Below are 12,748 nucleotides of genomic sequence, written 5' to 3'. Positions count from 1 at the left end.
AAAATGTCTCATAATTAGTGGGTTATATTTAAATACTAATAACGATAGATAAATCAAATTTGGAATTCTAGTTTCGTCATGACATGCAGCGTATTTTTTCATATACCTTAACTATTTATAAAAAATATTGTTTAACCAAGCATTTTAGTGAAAAACGACGATGTTGCATCTTACGGTATCTGTTTTCGAGGTATTTACGTTTAAAATATTCGTTTAGTATTTTATTGTGATAGGTCGTAATATTTCCATTAATTTAGCTTTATAATAACAATTTGCTAGGCAATTTATAATTTTCTAACAAAGCCAATAAGACAACGTCACTCCTTGCTATTCTGTCACATCTAAATAACAGCATCAATGCTTGTTATAAAATTAGTAGTTGCGTGGCAAATTTGTTGTTAGAAAACCAAATTAATCGCAATATTGCAACAATGTATCCTTTTAAAATACCAAACCGTTAAAATCTCGAAATTTAAATTCCTTTCACTAATTTTTTTTTAAATTGTTTCAATTTTTATTCCATGTGGTAAATATGTTAAGAGTGTTTAACTATGACCAGTTAGTTGTGTGACATGTTGTATATTACACTGGTAATATATAATATTGTATTAATTTGGGTGCGTAGGTCTTGTTTTTTTATGCCACACACAAAGGGCAGAGTATTATCCTAGAAAATAAAATATTTCAAATAAACCATTACTTGATCCAAATGACGTTCAACTTCCATAACTGCATATTATATATTTCAAAAACTTTGTCAAGGCTCTGAATAAAGATGGTGTTGCTTTTAAACAATTGTTAGCAGTTTTTCTTAAAATTGGAGGCATATTTGTTTATCCTCAGATAAGGAAGTTATTAAATTATGATTATTTTTCAAATGGTTTTATTGAAAATACTGAATTATTGTAAAATTATTGTGAATTAAACACGGATGTCACTCAAAATGCATTTTTTATATTCACATTTAGACTTTTTTCCAAAAAACCGCGAAGAACGATGAACAAAAAGAACGTGCTCATCAACATGTAATGAAAGTTGAACGAAATCAATAATTTTGGGACAAAAGTATGCCTAGAGATCATTACTGGTCTCTAATTCGTGAAACTGATCCAGAGAAATACAAAATATAAATACGATATTTTATTAAAAACATACGGAAACAATATTTTTTATATTTCACAAACTTGACCTGATAGAGAAAAAACAGTTACAGATTCGAATTTAGCGCACCAAATTACCTTACATAATACACTGTTTGGTTGCTCCAGTCCAAAACCTTATTATATTAGTGTTATATACCGGATAGAGTTCTGAATCTGTTACTTCAGGAACTACAAAACATTTGTTCACAATTGGCGCCTATTAAATTAAACATATTGTTATTACCAGTGTTGTTTCAACGCGTGGCAAACAATTTAATTAAAATGTTAAATACTTCATTAGAATTCATACGATTGAAAAACCAATAACTGAATAATATAATGCAGATCAATTAAGACATAGATGGTTGGGTAGAGGTTTGTAGAAAAAGTACACAAGTAGTGACAATGTGCATAAAAGGAACAGGTTTCAACTCAAGAAATTACACGATGCAGGTATGTCGATGTATCGATATTGGATTCAGGTAACCTGCAATTATTCATTCAATATTACATATTTCATTGGGCCAATGATATCGATTATTTTAAACATGAAGAATTTTTTAACGATGGGGCATTAAAGTTGTGTTTACGGAGTACATTGCGTATTACATATTTTATGATGTTTTTGAACGTTCTTAATAGATTTAACAAATGTAACCGCTATCCTAAAATATTGAATAAGATAAATATCTGATTAGCACTTTAATACATATTATATTATACACCGCAATTAACTAAACACACTTTACGACAGGATAATTAAATGTTTACCGCATATTAGTTTTGAAACGTGTTCTCACTACCATGCTGATTATGGTTATTAAAGATTTACCCGGAGCTCTAATTTATATTGTCATGCCACTCCTGATTGTCACGATATTATAATAACTAATTTGCAATATTTTTTATTCATTTTATTGGTCTGTCACAAAAATAAAATAATGCGATGGGGATTTTTATTGGCTACTGTTATCGTTGATGTTTTATAAGAGAGTGAGATTTAAAATAACTTTTACACCAAATTATAATTTCGAACAAGTAATTTCACGTCCGTCAGCAAAAATGCAAAATGTTATAATTATTAAATCGACACTGTGGCCCAAGCATTGTTGCTCCTACCCTTTACAGAAGGGGATATAGCTCAGTGGTAGAGCGTTCGCTTTGCATGTGAAAGGCCCCGGGTTCGATCCCCGGTATCTCCAGTATTTTTTTTTGCGTAGTTGTATTTATGAAATGAACGTGCACTTTAATTATGTTTTAAATTTGCGATATTCTAAAATTGTCCTGGCAGATGAGGTGAACGTCCTGAAAGGTAATTATTGTAGTGGCCGTCGTGACATTATCTCTAGTTTTTTTACCTAGATGAACGTTCTATGACACTCGGTTTATTTTAGGCTAACCTGAAACCGAAAAGCAACGGCCCAAGTCCCACTGTTGCTAAGCATAATAATACCACCATGCGCGCAAGAAAATATTTGATTATCGCACGTATAAGTGTTGAATGTTTACGTGATTTAATTGGGGCTGTCTGCCGATAGTCGAATGCATTCGGTTATTTAGTCTGAGAGTCAGCACACTGTAGCGGTAGTTCTCACATGACTCTATTTTTTTTTTTTTTGGTTAAATTGTAAGCGATAAAATAAATAAGCTCCACGTTGTTGCATTTATAAACAAGCCATTGGACGTGACTTTGTTCGTGAAAAACGTTGTACGGTAATCGACGTCGCCTAAACAATTCGCTTCGAAGGTTTTCTTACAACAAAGAAATAATCGGCAATCGTTTTCACAGTTGCAAATTCCACAGAAATGGTAGCTCAAGCTACTTTGCTGATATCGATATTTCAGTGTTCGATTTTGTGACTCCAGCAACATATTAATGATGAAGCAATTTTTACGGGTGTTTATCTGAGACCGAGCAGGGTCACCTTATTCTTTTATCGCGGTTTACCGGAAATTTGTCGACACAAAATATAAACGAACATGGTACATTGATGCTGTTAATTGCTTTAAATTTACTTATGAATGAAGATCAATGAAACTATAATTTTTCTTATGCATATATATATCTCGCACGATAAATTATCGTTAATTACCGTAATTTGCTATTTATGATAACATATTTTATATTTATTAACGAATAAGGCGTTTTAAATAACAAAATTATAAATTATAATTACCAACTGCCTTACATATTTACATATACAATAACTGAAATAAAAATTTATCATTAAGGAATAAAATAAAAAAGAGTGATCATCGGATTTAAAAATTAAACTTATATAAAGCGTAAAACAATGTTACCCAATTTAATCTCTATCATTTAGCAAATTCGAATCAGTTTGACTCAGAACTATGTCTTAATTTTGTTCCTAAATAAACACGTGTGTGCTTTAATTTTAACAACGTATTTTTTAAAAATCAGAGTACATTCATTATTTTTTGAGTAAAAACATATAGAAATACGATGTTGTCAAGGAACCATATTTTTGTCAGTTAGTATACTGTGGTGTTAGTGTATTGTAGTCTAATTTGATTGATGTAACACTTGAATTTAAACCTAACCTTTTATGATTTTTTTTTTTAATTATTGAACAGTCAAAAGTAATTTAGTTTGTTTTTAGTAGTTTACACGGTAGGTTAGTGAATACTATGTAAAGTTAAAAATCTTATTGTTTCCAAGTACAGATCAGGACTCGCAATTAAATTTAAATCGAAGTATTGTGTCAAGAACAATTCTGGCCTCTAACACCAGGGGAGCTGTAGCAGCACCTGGACGACTGAGAAAAACAACAATACTGACAATCGGAGGATTGTAAGTCCATCCAAAACTGGCAAGAATAACTGAGTAAATATTCACATTTGAGGATGTCTATCAGTACTTAGACTGGTTTAAAAAAAAATGGAAAACCGTATTGTTTTATGATGAAAGTAAATTTAATTCATTTTCAAATACGCCAAGGAAATAATGAAGTATGGGGTTGGGGAATAATGGTCTGGGGCTCATCTAATATATATATATATATATATATATATGATAGATTAGCGACTGTTAATCTGTCTTTTTAGTTTGATTAAAACACTAAATTCACAATAATACGCTTTATTACAACAAACGTACTTTAACCCTCGACATCTAAAGCTTGACTGCTCGGTTCTTTCTTAAGAACTGCCCCGAATATTAAATGTAAACAAATACTTCAGATTTGCTTATAAAACAAAACTAGTCTAAATAGATGTGAGCACGTCGCATCGGTCCATCGGTGAAGGTGATGACGTAAGCTAACACGGCCTTCCTGACATGTGGGGCGTCCTCGCACCTTCCACAGTTTTGCAAAGATTCACCTGACACCGGTAATCTGTAAACATTATAACAGCAGTACAAGCTCAAAATATATTCGAAGAACTAAGTCTAAACCTTATTTCATTTAACAAAATAGACTGTTATGTGGCACAGTTAACAACCACTAGAAGCTCAGAGGCGGCTCAACCATCAACAGGTCTGTTACACCCATGACGCTCAAGTGCTATCAAAAGATACCATATTCTAGCCAGGAGCTCAGAGGCGGTTCAACCACTACCAGGTCTATTATCCGCTTGTCTCACAGACACAGAACACAACAATCTAAGCCTGCAGAGCAGGGACCTTAAAAATAGCCTGCCGAGCAGGGACCTTTAAACATAGCCTGCAAAGTAGGGACCTTAAACATAGCCTGCAAAGTAGGGACCTCAAACATAGCCTGCGACGCAGGGACCTTAAAAATAGCCTGCCGAGCAGGGACCTTAATCATAGCCTACTAAGCAGGGACCTTCACATATAGCCTGATACACAGGGACCTTAAACAGCCTACTAAGCAGGGACCTTTACACACATTCACAATCTTATTAAATAAATCTATATCCATCATACCTTATAGAATTTCTGTATCTGGCCAGGTTCGTAACTGTTCATGCGCTGCTATTGTTGTTCTACCTCGGCTGCCAATCCTTCGGAGTGCGTACCTCTCATTAGGTAAACAATGCGTTACCTCAAAGGGTCCGTGATACTTTGGTTTCAACTTTCCTCTATTCGACAGCTAACAACGACATCTAATCCTAACGAACTTGCTTCTGTATGTAGTTCGGTTGACAATTCCAGATCAAAAATGTTGAAAATCGGATAAGAAATCAATCGTACATTTTCACATTTAAATGTCCATTCAAAAGATTTTCCCTCACGTAACAGTGCAGATATCGGTGCTGTTAAAGTTGCAAAGTTTTTCACAAGATGTCTAAAATATCCATTCGGTTGTTCTTTTATTTCTTTCGTAACCCACTCGTCCATTACTGACAAATTCAAGTCATGTTCCTCAAATGCAATTTCTAAATCTTACAAGTCGAAACTGCGCTGCAGCCACACTTAAACCTTCTGCGCAGCCATCTTCAATGTTGCTTGAGTAGTTTGGGCGTTGGCCATTGTCGATAAAATTTCCATGTTTTGTTTTTGGAATCTGTTGTTACTTTCTTGCTGCTAGTCTCTCTCCGATGCACTTTCGGTAATGTTCACAACGTTCGGACTCACTGCGCGTTTGTGTTTTTCACTATTGTCTGTTCGTTCACAAAGAAACACAAAAAAAAAAAAAAAATATTTTTTTAGGTCCTTTCTTCCGGAAATAATTCACGAGAAGATATCCCACTTCTGATGATAGATTAGCGACTGTTAATCTGTCTTTTTAGTTTGATTAAAACACTAAATTCACAATAATACGCTTTATTACAACAAACGTACTTTAACCCTCGACATCTAAAGCTTGACTGCTCGGTTCTTTCTTAAGAACTGCCCCGAATATTAAATGTAAACAAATACTTCAGATTTGCTTATAAAACAAAACTAGTCTAAATAGATGTGAGCACGTCGCATCGGTCCATCGGTGAAGGTGATGACGTAAGCTAACATATATATATATATATATATATATATATATATATAAATATATATATATATATATATATATATATAAATATATATATATATATATATATATATATTAGATTTAAATAACAGAGATGCAATTTTAAAAGAGAAACTTAACGGTTATTACCAAATTTAATAATGCTAATAATTTATAACATAAATTATTTATAAAACTATTGCAGCACTTGGCAATTAAGTGGCTATGGTAGGTATAGCAATAAATTTTATTAATAATAAATATATCAAAATTATCAATGCAATTATCCACTAAGATAAACAGTATAAAAGAAGTGTTGAAGAATGATTTACTGCCTGGTTTATTTATCTATCGATACTTTTGAGACAAGGAATTTTTAGATTGAGTATAATAAACTATTGACACATAAATTACTGAGAACTCTCACAAGACGTTTATTGAAATTGATGGTGGTGACCCCTGATGAAAGACCAATACTTATAGTATAGAAATATTTGCTCTTCGTACATTTTAAGGTATGATTTATATTATATTTTGACACATCGACTGATCCAATAGAAAGGGAAAAATCAATCTTTTAGGTTCATATAGACTTTATTTTATTTTTAATATTCAATAATAGGAATACATCAAATATATATTTCTTACTGTTCTCTGATTCAAAATTTTAAGAATTTAGAATACAAAAATAAAAATTTATAAAGATAACATAAACTAAGGAGTTTGTCTATAAAGTAATTTTTAGTATGATCGTAAGTTAAATTAACTATTACTCATTATACATAATTAATAACGTTTTTTTCATATTATTCCTTGCTATAATTTCATTCTAGTTACTAAAAAGCCAATTTATAAAAAAATTTAAAATATTCCTTTACTTGTGGCCGTTAGTGTGAAATGAGATTCTAATATTGTGTCAGCTTCATGAGGATCACGTATTCCGCGTATAATATAATTGTTCTGATTCAATTGGCAACATTTTCTACATACATCTTATTAAAACGGAACGTCGCATACAAACATGTAAATGGAAAGATAAACAAGTATATAAAATGTAAACTTTGTTGTAAAGTACGATTAACAAATTGAAGAAAGAATTAAAATACAAATATCTCATTAAAATTCGTATTTGTATCCATAAATTTTTATAAATAATTGCGCAGAATTCGTAAAATGTACGGTGTCGTTTTTATTATGAGAAATGAAAATAAAGAAATTCGGATACTTTAAAAATTACCAGGACATGCATATTCATTTGCAAAAGCCAAACTCCTGCGATCCCGCTCTTGATCTTGAACGTCCAGTTTTTTTTTTCATTTCAACCGTGCTTGAACCGGTCACTCATTGATTTCTTGCGGACGCGGAATAATCTGAATTATGTCCCACATTTAAGATAACTCCGTCATTACTCACGTTAATACCGGGCGTAACCAAACCGTTAGTGATTACAATCATTTGGATGTCCAACCAAAAAAATAAAGAAAACGTCCGCCTCGAAGGAAAATCAATATTTTCAAAATTTATGCATAATAATTACATAATTATTGTCTTTTTTATATTAATGCCGTAATTATTGTATATAAAATTGATATTAATGGAAAGACGGCACAACAAAAAATTGATGCAAAGATAACTGCCACTCAGAATCAGTCAGTTATTACAATCCATTACTAATTACTCAAAATTAATATGAGTGAAAAAACATACAGTATGTGTAATTTAATGCGCATTACATTTTTTTATTGTTCACTGTTAAGACACTAGTTTCGTTGCATGTTAATTGATAATGGACGGTGTAATTTGCTTAAGAAAGCATCATTAAAGGTGTCATCCTCAGTTTTTGCACGCAACTTGGTTGACATCTTTAATATATTTTTAATTTCCGAATAACGACAGTTGTTATAGGGAATGACGACCACAATAACTTTTAAGTTATTGATTTTTAAAAAATTTAACGAAAAATAATTATAATTTGATAAGCAAAATCAAGTCGGCAATTTATAAATGTTATACAAGATATAAAATATATAGCCACAAACTTTAATCCGACTTATCGGCAACCATAAGCTGGAAGTTTAGAGCTTTTACGTGTACCACACCGTTATTGTTGCGAAGTATTAAATTAGTTCAAGAAACCGTTACCTGAAATACAGTAAGTTCCTTTTATACACCAATATCATTATTTCGTGAAATGATTATTAAATATAAATATTTTACGGTATTTTATGAAGGTGTTAAAAATATCTGTCATGACATGAATTGAATGATCTCGAGGGAGAATTCATCGGTTTTAGGTGAGTGAATGTGTGCTCTATAAAAGTTTCATGGTTCCTCCATTGCTCCTCTGTTAAATACAATTTAACGGATAAATCGGCAGGCGCTTTTGAAGATTTTAGTGATATTCTTCGGGTTTTATGCGGATCTATCTTCACAGATCCGACGACGTATTAAAGAGTTAAAGTCTTTGCGTGGCTGGTGACATGAATTTACAATGTATTTATTGAAGAGGAATAAATATTTATAACGTCGAACACCCTTTCGTTGCACATATAGTAAAAGTTTTATTACAGATCTCGGAATTTATTTATTGTGAAGTCTGCAAATTTTGTATTCTGATTTGTCACTTAGGAGAATCCATCACAGTGCGCGGACAAAAAACAAGTTATTGTCTATCCGTACCCATAAAAGACACATATATTGAATATTATATTGAACAGATAAAAATAACTTTACGTTCAGGAGTACAGGGAAATATTTTACGGCGACGATACTGACTACATATAAAGGTTTTACGAGCGCAGCCATGTCTCACTTAATATTCTTAATGTCATTGTTTTTCACTTCGACTATTGGTTACACTTCGATTCAATGTTTTTATAAACACTGCCGTAAACTTCCCTAGTCTCATCTGTTTTGCGAAAAATATAAGTTAATTTTTTCTCGTAAGACAATAAAGGGCACATTTAGAATATTGATCTATCGATTGTAATATAATAATTATACCCGTATTATTTACTAACCAGCTGGTGTTAGATCTACATAATCATGAGTTATGTAATAGTTCGTTATTTAGACCACGGGGTTATAATTTATAAACCTTAATCTGTAATTATAAGTTATTAAATTAAATAAAATATTAATTATCATTTATTACTTTTTTGTCACGCAATAATTTGCCCTTATACTTTATACAATCTTTTCATAAATAGTCATAAACACAGATAAAACACTTATTCAATTAGTTTTAGTTAGACATGGTTCTTTTTTCTTTTCCGACCCGATCGAATGAAAAATAGCTTAGTTATAGCTGATGAAATTTGAAATCAATTGCTAGATTCATATATAATAATTAGATATAATTTGATATTTATCAGCTGTAACCCGGCCATTTATAATTCGTTTCGTATTCGTATGTGAAATGTGGAAAAATGGATGAAATTCTTGTTTTAGTTAGGAAATATAAAATAGAAGACAGAAAGGTTGGTTCATGATGGAACCAAGGATGAATGGAAGTTTAATTTGTAAAATACAAATGACGTTGAAAAATTTATTTAAAAGTGAAAAATTTAGCTTAGTAAAATACGTATTTTGTGGAGAAACGGAAAAATTGCAGCAAAGTCTTAAGAAGGATAAGAAAACAATTAACAAAATAATAACAGAGTGCCTTATTATAATTCAACACTTGTTTTAGTTCGGAGATAACGATGTAAAATTAAAACAGTTACTAGGAAACTTAGTCAAGTTGTAAAAATTAATGAAACAATTCACCACATGCTAGTTATAATTTTATTTAAAAAATCAAATAAATAACCAGCTAAAAATATATGTTTAAATATTATTTTTAGATTTTGTGAAGCAAAAATTATATACCCAAATTAATTTTAATAATTATCTTCTTTACTAAAACTGTTACAGACAGTTCTAGACAAAATAAACCTTTTTATGTAAAAAATTTGTATACATTGTATATACAAAGAAAATATAAGATTATATGGGTGAAAAGAGTTCTTTGGCAAGTGACATCAAAGATAAAGAAAGTTTTTCAAAAACAGGTATAAAAGTATAGCTTTTAAAACAACAACTAACAAAAAATTAAAATATGGAATAGAATTATTTTATAGTAAGATGGGAACTTACTAGGTCCAGTATTTTTTAATAAACAAAGGTTTACTGACGTTTGAGAAATAAATTTTTTCCTTGTAAAAAAAATACAATTTTCCGAGTCTACAAAATCAAATGTCTCGAAAATTGTACTTAGCCAAGTTTAATAAACTTCGTTTTAATTTTGATGTTCGTGATAAAATACATGATGGAATATTTAAAATAAGAACATATCTATTTTAATATTCTAGAATGCACAATAATTATCATAATTGTATGAAAATCAAATTTACGATCACATAGTAAAATTTTATGCCCGCGTGTGCGTAGATTTATGTGCAGACCGCAAAGTAACATTTTTGACACTCTTCTGGCACATGTTTGTGAAATGGCAAATTTAATTTTACAACTCGCTTGTGACTGATCCATCAGGAAATTAAAATTACAATCGTATCTAAAACTAGTTAATTTGATAATGTAATTTAAATGTTTTTTAATACCACTCATATGTACATCAAATATCTCGATAATACCGGTAATCTCGCCACGCTTTTTTATGCACGTGTATATATATATATAAGTCAAAAAAGTACAAGATATGATAAGATTACTGAAACATATAACCTTGATCTCCAACTTTTTACCATTAATATAATATAAAATAAGCATTTCAAGGAAATTCAATTACACTGAATAAAAATAGACATAAAAATCACACACTCATTTTATTTATCTTGCGTTTCAAAGTATAGAAATCAATTTTTTCGCACACGGGAAATCTGTTTAATTCAGACCCCCACATGCGCACGGCTCTGACTTGGATAACCTAATTGCTCAGATAAGAGTACACACTCTAAATACCAACCCAAATATAATAACGCTAGACTCTGTGTTAAAAAATGCAATGTCAAGTTCAAGTTTTATTTACTGATAAGATATAATTTGAGTGCATCATCGCGTATTTTTTCACTTTTCCGGCATGTGCAGTTGATAATATTTGAATAATGTCTAGGGATCTTTAACTAGTTTATCATCTATTCATTATCATAATTAAACAAGTGAATAAATTTAGATACTTATTACAAAACTTTGATACAAATTATCATTCCGATAATAGTCACAAGGAGTATTTCTAATTTCTATGCTTTCAGTAATATAATTAATAATCGAAAGGTCAATAATGCACGAATCCTAAAAATAATAATAAACATTTTGTAATAATAACTTATCATCTTAACATGGATTTATTGAAATATATACGTATAGTTCATCGTATTTTAATATTTAAATGAGGATGTGGAGTTATGCTTAATAATAAAGGGAAATAAAAATATGCTTACACGTTTTTAACATTTGTTAGTAAAGTTATTTTTAGAGGCATCATTTAAGTTTAAATTCGTAAATTTTAGCTGTTCAGGAAAGTTTGTCTACATGGAAATGGAAAAAACATGGTAACTGAATCGGACATTGTGAGACTAGAAAATCAGAACATGCAGAGAATAATTTAACCTGCAAAATTTCTAAGGCTTGCCCATGTTCAACCGCTACTAAAATAAAAAGCCAAATTAGAGATGATTATGGGATAGAATAATACGTTTCGGTGGCTATGTAAATTGGGTCTAAAGGGTTTGTTCCAAGAAGGAAGACTCTTGTCTCGTATCGCAATAAAAAACGCATCAAGTTTGCCGATGAACATATATACAATGATCTGCAATATTGAAAAAAAGTCCTGTGGAGTGATGAAGCCAAATTTAACCGGTTTTATGGTGACGGAAAATGTTTTAACCCCAGGTATACCATTAAAAGTTGAATTAAAATTAATTTGAAACTGTAAAACAGATCTATCATGGTCTGGTTTTGATTTGAAGTAGAACTGAAGCTGTAGAGGGTGCTGAAAGGCTTTTGTCGGTTAGTTTTAAAATTGTGTATGATAATGAACCAGTGTGTTCATTACTGTGGTGGATATTTTAGACTGGCCATACAAAGTCCAAATTTTAATCCTGCTGAACAAATAACAAACACTACACGACTTCAGTTCAGTTTTGAAGGGTTATTGTTCAATTTCAGATAGTTATTAATGGGACCATGTTCTTTTAATACTATTGTATAATTAAACTTTTTTTTTCCAAAAAATATATTAATATAACCAAATATATTCGTTACTTTGAAATTTTATAATATATTTGTTAACAAAATTAGGGAAATCAAAAGTGTTCTATTTATATGAGCTCGACTGTTTAATTTCAAAACAGTACATGCACGTATGAACCCGACAAATTGCCTTCACTCGATTGTTATTTTGTTGGCATTCATACAAACTTTTACTCAGATTGTTTATAAACGATGTAACGCATTCGCTTAGTGCAAACAAATTGTAACCGGTATACGTGAATTCGAAGCGGAACGTGGAATCGGCGAACTGATTGAGCTCTGACGGCGACGACTCTCTATTAATAAGTCAATTTAATTTAGAATTCATGTTTGAGCTTGACAAAACATTCTTGTCCGGTGGTTAAAGAAAGATTCGAATATCGTACCACGGTTAGGTTTTGTGAGAGCATTAAACTTTCCCATTCA

At 30.9% G+C, this 12,748-nt stretch overlaps 1 protein-coding gene and 1 non-coding gene across 10 annotated transcripts in view; one reads left to right on the top strand and one right to left on the bottom strand.

The window, feature by feature from the left end:
- The window catches only part of LOC109594657 (protein doublesex), an 81,630-nt gene that overhangs the window by 56,109 nt on the left and 12,773 nt on the right, over nucleotides 1-12,748 (bottom strand). The window lies entirely within an intron of this gene.
- Trnaa-ugc (transfer RNA alanine (anticodon UGC)) lies at nucleotides 2,273-2,344 on the top strand. Its single transcript has one exon. It is a non-coding gene; the product is annotated as a tRNA-Ala (tRNA).

Source organism: Aethina tumida, chromosome 1, assembly GCF_024364675.1.
Source record: "Aethina tumida isolate Nest 87 chromosome 1, icAetTumi1.1, whole genome shotgun sequence".
In the NCBI taxonomy this organism is placed as follows: domain Eukaryota; kingdom Metazoa; phylum Arthropoda; class Insecta; order Coleoptera; family Nitidulidae; genus Aethina; species Aethina tumida.
The sequence above is the reverse complement of the archived record's forward strand: the minus strand, read 5'-3'. Positions and strand labels throughout refer to the sequence as shown.